The sequence below is a fragment of the Cyrtonyx montezumae genome, unplaced genomic scaffold (genome assembly GCF_038088225.1).
Source record: "Cyrtonyx montezumae isolate F1298 unplaced genomic scaffold, pur_monq_1.0 scaffold_4, whole genome shotgun sequence".
NCBI lineage: Eukaryota > Metazoa > Chordata > Aves > Galliformes > Odontophoridae > Cyrtonyx > Cyrtonyx montezumae.
In genome coordinates, this window is record NW_027072045.1 from 6,641,626 (window position 1) to 6,654,146 (window position 12,521).

Below are 12,521 nucleotides of genomic sequence, written 5' to 3' on the forward strand. Positions count from 1 at the left end.
CATGTGGAAGTGCTTTCCAGGTTTAAGACATGCCTATTACACTGCTCTGGGCTAAGAAAGGCTTGAAGGTATGAAAATTCTGAAAGGTTTTTGCTTTTGTTGCAATCTTGCTGCACGTAGAATTCCTACCTTTACATTATTTCATGTTGGTACCTATAGTAGCAATAAATAAATAGAATTCACACATTATCTTTCAGTTAATTTTCACATGACTAGTAAATTAGGAATTCCTAATAAAAATGATTTGAGAATGGATTGAGAAATAAAATAGATGCAAGCCCAAATTGATTACACAAATAGCTCCACGAAAGGCAGAAATATGGATAATGGTCTCCCTTTGCTTCTTTAGAAGTAATAAATTGAACTAGCCTGTGTCTGCCATAACACCTGGTGACAGTCAGGCATTAACTGTTAATGAATATTTAATTATTTCCAAGTGGGACAGTGCACCTGAATGATACTAGTTTACAGCATGCTAATTGAGGAATTTACCTAGGAGAACAGAGACTACTGTAAGAAGGATGAGATCTACAGTGGCTTCCTAATGTTTCAGACCTCATCAGAATTTTGATGCGTAAGCTAAAAAATGTCCTTGCCCATGCTTCTCTGCTGCTTTATCCTGGAGATTATTATCCATTCGGAATAATTCAGGTTCCTTCAATACAGAGAAGTGGTCCTCATTTAGAGCTAAGAGTTTAGTTACTACTTATCTTCTGCTGAAATCTGGTGTCTCTTAGAAGGGACATCTGACATGTGGGTCAGATTTAGATAGTGATGAGATTTATTAAATCTTCACGTCAAAACAGGATGCAGTCAATTACTGGCTTCTCTTTCAGCTGTACACGCTTATAGGTGTATACTGAATCTGTAGATGATTAGCTAACGTGTAATCGTGTAAACATGGCTCAAAAATAGCTGAGGGGGATCAGTTTTACTAATCTTGACTATATTTAGAACAGAAAAAAAAAGAACAAAAATAACTAAAAATCCAAACACACAACAACCACCGACCCCAGACAAGTTTGTGCTTGATATTAAGCAAAATTTTTGTCTTGCTTGACAACTTCATTATACTGCATCCCTGATGAAGACCAACAGGATGAGATGTTGCTATTTATTCAATAGCAATGATCAGTATGAATTTAAGCTAGTACTTTCATACCGCTTACAAATGCATGCTAACTATTATAACATCATTTGTTTCAGTCACCCATGGCAAATATTTAAATACAAAGTAATAGGTTCAACAACTCCACTGACAGGGTGATAAATTACAAGAAATCAGATGAGTATAGAGTACTATACTTGCCATCACACAACTAGAGAGATTATGAAAACAGCAGAAATTTCTAATTAACTCAGGAGACTAAAAGGTGACTTTTAATTTTTTTTTTTTAAATACAACAAATAATTTCAGGTGTGCTTATACACACCAAATTAAAAAAAAAGAGATTATAAACTAGTACCCACATAAATGATAAACCTTTGATATTAAAGACTCCACCCATTCCTGGAGATATTCAAGGTCAGGCCGAATTGAACTGTAGCTGACCCTATCCTTTTTAGGAAATTTGGACCAGATGACCTTTAAAAGTCCCTTCCAACACAAACGATTCTATGATCATATGTTTCTACAACTTAATTACATGCACACGTAAATTACAGTCTCCTGAAACTCAAGGATTTAAAATAGAGATTCAGAATATAACTATACTGTCTTATGCCAGCAAAAGTGAAATAAATGACTCATTAAATATCATCAATTTAACTTTTTTTGTCCTTTTTTTCTTTGTCCTTACGGAATATATTTGGAAAAGTTCAGTCATTTAAGCTTCAATTGAGTTAACAGACATCATTGCATCTCCAAGCCATTTATAGACATTAATCATGCATATGAAATTAAAAATGAAATGTGTATACATTTTAAGAAAGCCAAGGTTTTGCAGTCTAGATTTAAATGCATATGACAAAGACTAGCAGTTCTTCAGGAAAAAAAAATTGCAATGTTACCAAGTTCTTTCTTAATAATTAAAGTCAGGATTTCAGTAATTAAAAAGTAAAACTGAAATAGCCACAGACTTGAATAATTTAGACTTGCATGGCAGATTTTTTCAATTGCAAACAAAAAATAACTTTTCAAAGTCCAGACCAACACTTAAGAACTTCCTACCAGTCAGTGTTCTTCACACTGATTTCATCAATACAAAACAAATCCAATGGAAGCAAGGCAGATTACTCTGAAAAAAAGTGAATTACATTTGAAATGTCTCATGTAAATATGATATAAAAATGAACTTGATTGTAATAAATGACCAAGTGGAATATAGAATTGGAATTCTATTTTAATAAACTTTACAAGAGTATCTCTTGATTTCCCTAATATCACACCAAGTTTTGCTTAAAAATTCTTCTGTGTTTTCTCTTCCTATAAAACATGTTGTGAGAGTTATGGAATTGAACTTAACAAATGTGGTTTATAAATTGAGTAACTTATTCAAATGAATTTGGCAGTGTACAGTGGTACCCTATTTATTCTCAGAAGCCATGCCTCCCCCCTTCCCCAGTTTACTCATTTCCTAAAGGAAATTGCAAGTTAATAGAAAAAGCAGCACTGGAACTGCCTCACATCCTATAGTTATTAATTAAGCAAAGTCTGGTTCAGTAACTCTGGATACTAAAAATACAGAGTTAAACAAAGCCCAGTGCCTTCTGATGCAAAGTTTCAACTTCGACAGCTGCTCTACGAAACTTATGCAGAAATATCCTTCTTTCAAGGAGTTGCCTCAATCTCCAAATAAATTAATAAACAAAAATGACACAGAAAAAGCACTAAAACAGTTCTTGGCCATTTCTTTTGAAGGACTCCTGCATAAACTGCAATAAGCTACAACATACAGTAAGTAGAAAAATAAAATAGGTGTCAAATAATTATGCTACCGTCATGTAGAAGCTGCTTGCTGTATAATTGTCCTCTGTTCCCAAATGTGGATTATTTCCCCACTGTTTATAAAACATGAAGGCACACAACCTGTTTAGTAGATAATGTATTACAGCGAGATGATAATATTTAATAGTGAGGCTTAAAATATTCTAATGTAGGAAATTTTTAAATGTTCCTGGAGTCTGTAGATCTTACACGATAATTTATAGTTGCAGTTGGTATTGAATGTCAAGTGTGTAGGTAGCACGCTAGGAAAAATGCACATAAACTCCCATTATAACAAGTCTGTTCATGGTTCATTTCCAAAAATGAACAGGTTATCATTAAAGTGTTTCTTGAATTGAAGGCAATAAATGGTTCAACATATATGTCAAATATCTCCTAAACTCTGAATGGCATTGAAATACATTGAAAACTTTCTGCAAGTTTAAAAGCTGGAATAAATGCTATAAATGCAAGCTGAAAAAGGATATCTCAGTGAATTATATCTGCACATCTATGTTGCTGAGAATACTTGAAAGCAAATCAGTATTTATCCTATGTGAAAATTGAATACCTACTTCCTTTTCGCTTGATGGATGGGAGCCTTGCAATGAAAAGCAATAGGAAGGAAGAGAATTGCCCCAGTACCATGAGTTTTATGAAAGATTAATGAAAATTGCTTATTAGAGATGGACTGACATTCTCTTCTGGTTAGATGGTAAATATTTAGTTTGTTTGCTCTCATACGTGCTTTTTGTGCTGGAAACAAAGTATTTGTCAGGTGTTCACTATGTTCGTACAAATTAGAAGCATCATGCTATCTCTGTCACAAAGTATCTTCAGAGGCTGAAGCTTACATCTCAAAATGGGAAAAGGAAAGGTGCTTGCAGAGGAAGTAGAAAATTCCTCACACTCCTCACGGTAACAAAGAGGCACAAAATTACTGGCAAAAGAATATAACGCAGATGCAAGGCAAACTCCCCAAGTTTACCCCTGAAGGGACAGAAGCTGCTTGGATGACACAAACACTTTTCCTGTTCAAAAGGGGATGCCAGCTTCGGCTTCAGCTAGACTTCTTTTTTTTTTTTCCTGAAGTAAGCAGAACCCTGTCTCCAGCCTTATCTCTAGCTATTAGCACCTCCATCTGCCAATTTCTGCAGCAACAAAGCCTGCACTTTGGCAAGCTGATCCTGAAAGAGCAGGGCCCAGGCTGCCAACCTCAAGGGCAGAAACACGCATGGGACTGAACCAACAAGAGCTGAACTTAGAGCAAGAAAGGAAAGAAAAAAGGAGGAATGAAAGACCACTCAGCAAAACACAGAAGTCATACGATGGTCTGCATCCAATTTCTTTAACTATTAGAATGATGGAATAAAAGAATGACTTAAGTTGGAAGGAACCTCAAAGATCACCTAGTTCCCTGCCCCATGTTTTAGAGGCTGGCAACCTCTAAAACAGGCACCAGATCATCTGCTCAGAGTCCCATCCAGCCTGACCTTGATCACCTCTAAGGATGGAGCACCTACAGCTCTGGGCAGTCCGTGCCAGTCCCAACAGACATTGTCTTAGTTGCTTTATTTCATGGGGCACCTCTTATGATGAGTAAAGGACATACTGAATACCACACACAGCGTGGAAGTAAGGTCATCAGCCCAAATTTGTTTATTTATTTTGTTCCTTACAGGCACATTTGCTCTACTGCACCTGAGCCCCAGTTCTCTTCTCCAGTCTCAAAGCTACTTAGGGCCTGAGGTCCTTAGGATACTTGTGAAAAACCTTTTTAATTAAAAAGCTGAAGTTTTACTACAAAGGTTAAAGGAAAGCCCTGCATGCGATGCGTGCCATATCACATGTGCTGTTTTGGCAGAGTTTGCACAGTGCAGACACGTGTAGGGGGAAAAAAGTACAGCCTATCATAATAATCTTCAGTTATAAGTGAGATAATAAAGCAAGGTTTTTATTGGCCTGGCAAATACTCCAACAGAAGACGCAGAATCTGTAAGATAACATTCCAGGAGATCTTTTAGAATCATTAACATCTTCCACAACACCGTTTCACTGAAGTGTTGTTATTCTAGAGATATTTTAAGAAACCGAGAGTTTCCAGGTAAAAAAGTTGAAGTACTCCAAATTTTCAAAGTCCTCAGAAAAACCTTACATATTTAACTTCTATCCTTCCCATCAAACATTCAGGAATCTTATTACATGATTCACAGAATGAATACACATTTCTTCCTTCTTTGATAAGACATATACTTAAAACATTCTTCCCCCCCCGCATATCATTTTTTAAACAATATGTGTGTGGGGGGGGAGTGGAAATAAGGAAAAACAAACAGATAGATGAGATTGGTAAGTTCCACAGTGATGGGAATTTCTTGCTCTCAGAACCTTCTACTTATAATTATTTACGTACTCTATGTGTGTGTATATTGATATGATGTAATATTTTTGTCTGGGCTTTCTAGAACATGAAAAAGGAAGGGTAAAACTGATAACAACAGGGGTAGGCTGTTTTGTTAAAATTTCAGTGAGACTTGCATAGTTTCTCCAGTGCCCAGAGACTCTGAGAACACATAAACCTAAGCCATTAGGCTATTTTAACTTTATCTCTGCCAGGAGAATATGTTGCAGCTTGCAGCATGCAATCTGTAATCAAGAGTCAAGAGAAACAAAGAAAAATAACCTTATAGTATTACTCCTAAATCAGGGGATTGCTCTGTTTTGCTAAAGTCAGACCTAAGAAAACAAGCAGATGTAGGCAGCAAAGCTTTCATCTACTGGTAGGTCACTGTCTGTGGAGGAAAAGATGTTCGTGGAAGACATTCAGATGCTACAGTGATTGCAACAAGGATCCAACTAACAAAAATGTTCAGGAAGAGATGAGAAAAGATTATGAGGAAGTCAGAACACTAGAAGTTAGTCTGGGAGAGCTACAAGGTATTACAGGAAAGGGTCTTGGTAAGAGCTGCTCTCAGTGATAAAGACAATTTTTATCTCTATAGCAGTTATTGAGGAAAAAGCCTGGACCCTAAATGACCAATTTCCACATAAGAAGGGATGTGGAATGTAGAATAAGGGGAAAAAAAAATACCAAGGAGATAAACCTAGTCCAGAAATCTGTTTGTTTCTTTTTGTTTGTTTTTAAATCAACAACAACAAGTCCTTTAGCTTGCTCATTACACCTATAACATGCAGGTTAACACACTTCACACACTTTCTCTTAGTAATTCTTATAACAATCGACAAATGACAATCAATTTTCTAGGATGAAACTAACAAATAGCAAGTAAAACAGAGCAAAGGCTTCCATCATCAGGCTGTGGAACAGGGCCAGGCACAGCTCAGAGCTGGCCGCTCTTGACTGCCTGAAGGACTTAAAAAAAATAAATAAAAAAGAACAATAAATGTACTCAGATAGAACTGAAAATATTATTTAAATGCCTGCTGATGCACTCGCACTACTGACTTCTGCCATACTAAAAGATTAATTAAACAGTAAAAGAGAAAATCCAACAAATGTTGCATTTCTTGCAAGGTCACTTCTAAAAATTACAACTATAGTTCAGGTAAAATTGCAGTCCTTAATGCTTTTTTTGGCTAGTTTGTTCACATTTTCTTACTTAATGACAATGCTCAGACCAGTATCATTTAACTCTATCCTTCAGAGAAAATGATGCACCATCTAAAAATATTAACATAAATTTCACTGTAAGAGGATTAAAACTAAAGCAGTTTTATCCAAATTAATTTAGCTAAGTACACTAGATAAATAAATCAGCACCCTTCTACTCTCAGAAAGCACTCCAAGCAATTTCAAATCATTAAAAATACTTTTAGTTCCAACATTTTGGCTCCTAGAACAGTCTTAATGGCTATATGACAGTATGTTCTACTACTGCCTGTATAGCTTTTATTACATGCCATGATCTATTTGATGATCATGGCTGCTTTTTAGAGAACTACAAAGAAAAACTGAAATAATGAATTATTTTTCAGACAAGACTAATAAAAGTGTTAATCAAAAATACCATAAATGTCAGAAGCTCTCATAAATCCTACATTTTATATATTCCTCTTGCTAAACATTCAGCCAATGAAAGAACAATCCTAAAAGGGAAAAGGGAGAGCAAACCAAGAAAGAGAACAGAAGCACTCTACGTGAATTTACAGAATCAACCAATTTATTTATCTGATCTCATGTACTTATTTATGAATTAGAATTATTCTCCTATGACTTAATTGTTGACACCTTGTAAATGTCTCACAAAGAAACATGATTATGTTTGATTTAGACTATAAGATATTCCCATATGACAAGACAATCAGTTTTTTCCCTTTTATTCTACTCTCATGAAATATCAAGTGGGTTTTAACACACTTCTTGGAGAATAACAATGACTCTGATACCCATCTTCATGATTGATCCAGAGAACACAAAGAGAATCCTTCAGGACACACCTTGAAATGTGTAGATTTCATTTATAATCATAATTTTCCTTTTTTTTTTTTGTTGACATTTAGCAAGCCTATCTGTGACTTGACCCTCTTTCTGTCAACATTTAAATTCATTGGTAAGGAAAATGTAAATACCTATAACATTGTACATTTGTTAGCAAGAATTCATTTTGCATTTCTATGAGGTTCCAAGAATATTACTCTGGAAAGCAAAATTATAGAGCTGTCAGTTATGTCTGTTGGATTCTTTGATGTTAGTATGATGCTATGAATTTTGAGGAAATCTTTGTGAGGTTTCCATAGAGCTGTACAGATCCTTTGCTCCACTTACGGTGCAAATATCTGCTAATTTGCCTCACGTTCCACCTGAAAGCACCGAGTTAAAAAATGAAATATGAAGCATTTAGATGCAAAACACATTAGAGAGAAAAAAAAAAAAAAAAACAAAATGCAACCAAACAAAGGAGCTTCATAATAGAAATCAGAGATTAATTTTTAAATAACAAAAAAAATCAGAAATCAGAGATGATTTTTAAATAACAATTTCTGTCTAGATATATTTGCCAGTATTAGTGTAACCACCCAAATAAAGTTTACTGGAAGACTTTTCAAGAAACCAGACTTCTTGCAATTTTGAAAATTGAAAAGGCCTATTTTTCTAACCCGTGATGTTTCTCTCTCATTGCTATTTATTTTCACTCATCCTGTCTTTAAACCTGGCAGGGATAAGGCTGCTGTGAAGGGGCTGCCATGAGATGGTGCAAAATGCATCAGTGAACCGTAATGTGGGCAATGACAGAGGCACAGGATATAACTAATTTCCCATTTTGTGCCTCTTCCTTTCTCTCCTGTCAAAATTCTAATTATAAAAAACAAAACAAAAACACAGTAACACATTTTACTGTCATTGTGTCAAGTACTTGTAACTGTTACCCAGTATAAGTGTTTGGCTCCCAAGTACTGATATTAACAAGATAACAGAGAAGAGAGGGAGTTTGGGCTGCCAAGCCTTTGCAGTAAGCTACAGCACAATTTCTAATGCAAATGATTCCCTCCTGGGCACAACTGCATTTGATTTGAAGATTTCTTAGCAGCCTAGATTTTCAGGCTATATTACCAAAGATGCTGCTTAGGCCATCAGCAGTTTGCACAAACATGCTTTCTGCCAGCAAAAGCTTCTCCTAGAAATGTTCTCACTAAACGTTTGTTCCTACAACTCTAAAACTCTGTCTTCATGACGCACAGAGCGACCCAGACAAGTTACTGAAGAGCACTGAGGCCAGTGCCAGACCGAATGGCATCTCCAGGAGTAATTTCATAGTGAGGAAGAAGTTTTTTTAAAAATACCATTAAATTATGGTGGAAATAATACCTATACAGACAGGATATACTCTTTTAACATTCATTTGATCTAAATTCTGTATTTTCAACCTATTTATTCACCTATCTTGTACAGCAGTGCTTACGTTATTTGTCTTGGGAAGTTATTCTACTATATTGCATCATCATACGCACATGTACCTTACACCCTCAAAATAATGTGGTTTATCCTTTTCACAGTGACTTAAGCTAAGTGTCACCTTCTGTTCTTTCACAGCATAAGAGAGCTCAAGTATAAGTCTTGTCCAGTAAATTCTATCTCATCAGAGAGAGAAAAGACTTGCATTACATCCCGTTCCACTTTAATCATATCCACACCAAACATCTTCAAGTTGACTAGTTTAAGGGAAAAAGATTTGCAGTAACTGTACTCTGAGCTCTTTACAGTTCTGTCTCTAATGGAATGTAGAGGTGCTTTGACTCCTTAACGTAAGGGATGCAGTCCTGTTGGTCAAAGCAAAAGTGAATAGAACTGGCAACTTGCCATTCTTTTCAGTTGCTTTAGATGGGCAGGGTCAAGAGAACAAACTACAAGTTGTATTAGTATTTGCACTCCTTAATGAACTGCTGGTAGCAACTAGCAGTGAATGATGAAGACAACCTGAACAGAACATAATTAAAGGAATTTTGCTTGTATTTTTTAGCACTGCAGTTAACCCCAGAGACACATAAAACAGGCCTTTTTAAAAAAAAATTAACAATGACCTTTTTCTCTTCAAAGATAGATACCACACATCAGGCAATCTATATGTAAGTATTTAAGTCCTCTCTTCTAACTCGAAACTATTTTTTTAATCCAATTAAGATGTATTTTGTTAACATATTAATCTAAGATGTTCTACATCCTCCTCTTTCTCTTGATATCTGCTTTTTTCAATATCCACATGCAATATGTAACCACCCACTACCCTAGGGATCCTTCTACCATTCAGGAGGCAGAACTTTAACCTCTGCAGTTAAAGCAAATTCCAGCATTAAAAGCAGGAACTATTTTTTCCACAAGAATAAGAAATCAAATAATTACATGATCAATATCAATATCATCATGGGTGAATTTTTACCCTGCTGATACGTTGATCAGATAGAAAATCAAGGATTAGTCTACAAGTTTAGAGGAGTTACAATTGGGTCATTTAACTGGATGGTGGGAAAAACAAACCAACCAACCACAACACAAAATCTTACGGAAACAAACTGAAACAAATCCCTCCAAAAATCTGTATAACTTAAACTTATTTTGCACTCAGTTCATTTGTTGTGAATTAACTTAAAGAAAAAAATTATCGTAACACACAAGACTGTACAACTTTTTTTCCCTCTACAGTGTTGCCAAGTAATAAAGTTCATGGAAATTCTGGAACAGAACTACAGAAGAACCACTCGGGACGGAGTACTTGTAGCCAACATTTTGTTTCATTTCCAGAAACAACAGTAAGTGATGACAAGTGCCCACTTAGGGGAAGACTGCCATCTCCTACAGTTTGCAGTGAAGCTGCTCCCTTATTTCCTTGCAGCACAGGAAACCATCAGCTAAGAGAAATGCAAGAAAAGTTGAAGGCAATGGCATTTCTAAAGGAGGGCAATTCTTCATAGGCTGAAATATAAAGACTTACTTGTCTGAAAAGCTTTTCTTGACATATTTCTGACTCCTCTGTTTAGGACCCATTTGTCTGCAGAGCACAGAGATACTCCTGATTTACTTATGAGGAATTTGAAAATAGAAGGAATTAAATGGCAGGATTGTGCAGGACATCACTAGTTAAAAAAAAAAAAATTGCACTGTGGAAATGCATTGTAAGACACTAAGAAAATAGTTATTATTATTTTTTTTTTTTACAGGTAGATGTAATTTGTTTTGCAGTAAGAATGTAATACACAACATATGAAACTATTTTCCCTTAAGTGAAGTTATTAACAATAATTCTGTATCAGCTTTTATTTTTAGCAAAGATGACCTCAAAGAACCTTAATCTTTTCTCTAAAGCGCTATACTGTAAGCCAAGACAATTGAACCCTTTTAGTAGGAATGCTGGGTGCTCCGAGACAAACTCTCAAGTGCTATTATCTCCAATACCATCAAACACACTATAATTTGTGCTGTGTATAGCAGTTTTGAAATGTGTCATAGAGACGGAGTGATTCATACTTTTTATTTTTCTTGACAATAGATGTTAATATTTTCTGGTATTTAGAGTGCCAGCTTTTTGACAACATACATTGCATTTTGGGTTTGGCTTTTTGTCATTGTTATCTGAAAACAAAATTGCAAGACTTGGTACAAAATGAAGCCTATCACCTGACTACCACTTCTGTCCCCTTCTCTTCCTATGGATACATACACAAAGTGAATAACTTGTGAGGTGGCAATGAAGTTTAGGGAGGTGAGAGAGAAAATGGAGGAAAAAATAAGATCATAAAAACATTTTGATTTAAATTTGAGCAGAGAAATTTGAAGATTATGTTCTCTAGAGAAAAATCGATGAATTTGTGGCTATTGAAAACGCTTCATTCCTTTTCAGAGATTCAAATTTATGGAATCTCAACTACGCAAGTACTATGTAGAAGTTAAATAATAAAATAACACATTCCATTATAATCTCACTTCAGAATATTCATTATTAATGCTGAAATTGCCAGAGGAATATCTCAAAAATTGGTAGAAACTTCCAGAAAAACAATAGGCTAGAATTTCCATGGATGTAGGATTTTTCCTAGATTTGCACATTTAACTTCAGAATGCCCTTGAAAGCTTCATGCAAAGCTTCTGGATAGCACTGAGCACTAAGATAAATAAAGAGATCACAAGATCCCAGCCTTAGTTCTGCCCTTTTAAAAATGATATTTTACCCTTGCTTGAAAGCAGAAGTATTAAAATAACCTAAGCATTTGTCCCTGAAGCACCAGAAGAGCAACAGAATATAAAGCTTTGTACAACAGAGAAACTACCAAAACGTGACATTTATCATAATGACAAGGTAGCATAGCTTGTTAAGAAGCAGAACACAGAGAAGGCAGAATCACAGTTATCTTCAGAACCACAGCACAGTCTCACATGCCACAAAGAAACTTGACATCAAAGCCTTGTGGGATATACTATGGGCATGTTGGAAAACAGAACAGAAGGACAACAAAACATGCAGAACTACCACGCTTGGTACCACTGTCAACACTGCTTTACAGTTCATACTTCCCCTGCAGGCAATATCTAGGAGCAAGCAGACTCTTGAGGTTCTCAAACTGTTACTATGGTGAAAGAGAACCATTCTTCAACATCCAAAGGGAAATTACTCCTCACATATGCTTTTTGCTTTCCTTTCTCCTACATCATATTGCAGCAGTAGTTAGCAAACCACAGTGGCTCTACCTGTCAGAAACAGGAATGCTGTATAGCTCCATCTATTAAAATAAGTCTAAATACAGCCATATTTGCAGTAACAGATTTTCAAAATACATATACAAAGTTTAAAATAAAAAAGACTCTAAGAAAAACCATGAAGGATTAATGAATAATCATTACAAATGTATTTAACAAATAGCTCCCATGTATCTAACGACAAGGTTAATTCATTAGATAAATTCATTAGATAAGACAAAAAAAAAGCCTACACAATATCAAGCTTGGGATTTGTACTGTAGGAACTTCTCAATGGAGCATAAGTTTGCCATAAAGACAACAGTCAGTTGAGCACTAAGTTTTTCCAGTTCAGTTTACTGGGCACAAAAATCAAATAGAGGAAAAAGCAGATAGGTACAATCTGGG

At 35.5% G+C, this 12,521-nt stretch overlaps 2 protein-coding genes across 2 annotated transcripts in view; both read right to left on the reverse strand.

The window, feature by feature from the left end:
• ATRNL1 (attractin like 1) overlaps positions 1-12,521 on the reverse strand; it is a 412,107-nt gene that overhangs the window by 66,641 nt on the left and 332,945 nt on the right. The gene's annotated exons all lie outside the window — the stretch shown is intronic.
• Positions 141-12,521, reverse strand: part of TRUB1 (TruB pseudouridine synthase family member 1) — a 425,822-nt gene continuing 413,441 nt past the window's right edge. The window contains exon 9 of the transcript XR_010622764.1: positions 141-153. The gene's annotated coding sequence lies outside the window, so the exon portion shown is untranslated. The remainder of the gene's footprint in view (positions 154-12,521) is intronic.